Here is a 1,595-nt window from a genome sequence, read left to right as displayed (position 1 = left end):
AACCTAGGGACCACACAGACAAAAGGACATATCTTTCTGGAGGGTATGATGCTGATGCTAAGGACAGCAGACATTTACACAGAGCTTTAAAGCTTTTCCTTTTTTTTTTTAATATTGTCAATTTATTTTAACAATTTTTTTAATGCTGAGTTGCAACTTTTCTCCCTCCCTCCAACCACTCACCCACACACTGAGAAGGCAAGCAATATGTTATCAATTATACATGAGAAATCATGCAAAACAAATTTCCATGTTGGTGCTGTTAAAGAAAGCAAGAAAAGTAAAGTGAGAAAATAATACTTCAATTTGCACTCAGAGTTAATCACTTCTCTTTCTGGAGGTGAATAGTGTTTTTCATTATGAGTCTTTTGGAATTGTCTTGAATCATTGTCCTGATCAGAGTATCTAAATTTTTCACAGTTGATCATCATTACAATATTGCTGTTACTGTGAACAATGTTCTCTTGGTTCTGCTCACTTCACTTTGCATAAGTTCATCTAACTCTTCCTAAGATTTTCTGAAACTTTTTCCATCATTTCTTGCAGCACAATGTTATTGCATCACAATCATATACCATAGCTTGTTCAGCCACTCCCCAACTGATGGGTGCTTACTATTTTATAGCCCATTGGACATAGTTCCAAATTATACCAGAATGGTTGGATCAGTTCACAATTCCACCAACGCTACATTAGTTCACCTATTTTCCCACATTTTCTCCAACATTTGTCATTTCTGATAGGTGAGAGGTGGTACCACAGAATTCTTTTAATTTATATGTCTCTGATTAATAGTGATTTAGAGCATTTTTCTTATGACCATAGATAGCGTTGATTTCTTCTTCTGAAAATTGCCTGTTCATATTCTTTGACCACTTATTTATTGGGGAATGGTTCTTATTTTTTAAAATTTGACTCAGTTCACTATATATTTGAGAAATAAGGCCTTTATCAGAGAAATTCCCTGAAATTTTTTTGATATTCCTTCTTTGTCCATGATACCTTTTAGAAAAATATAATTTCCCTGATTGTCTCTTTTAATTAGGTCTCTTTTTGCTTCTGCTTTGTCTGAAATCATGATTGCTATCTTTGCCTATTTTACTTCAGCTGAAACGTAATAGATTCTTCCACAGCCCTTATTTTTAACTCTGTGTGGATGTGTATTTTTATTTCAAGCATTTCACGTATAAACAACATATTGTCAGATTCTGGTTTCTAAACCTTTCTGCTATCTGTTTTCATTTTATGAGTGAGTTCATCCCATTCACATTCACATCCACACTTATGATTACTAACTATGCATTTCTATCCACCCTATTGTTTTCTGTTTATCCTTCTCTCTCACTTTTTAAGCTATTACTTCTCAAAATCTGTTTTGCTTCTGACCATTGAATCCCTTAATCCAACCTATCTTTTATTTCCTAACCTGTATCTCTTATCCTTTTTCCCTCTGATTTCCCTATTGGACAAAATAGATTTCTATACTTAACTGAGTGTGTGTGTGTGTGTGTGTGTGTGTGTGTGTGTGTGTGTATTCTTCCTTCTTTGAACCAATTCTGATTAGAGTGAGGTTCAAGCATTGCCCACTACCCCCA

This window comes from Vombatus ursinus, unplaced genomic scaffold, assembly GCF_900497805.2.
Source record: "Vombatus ursinus unplaced genomic scaffold, bare-nosed wombat genome assembly UNPS02009173.1, whole genome shotgun sequence".
NCBI classification, from domain to species: domain Eukaryota; kingdom Metazoa; phylum Chordata; class Mammalia; order Diprotodontia; family Vombatidae; genus Vombatus; species Vombatus ursinus.
This window is presented reverse-complemented; position numbering follows the sequence as displayed.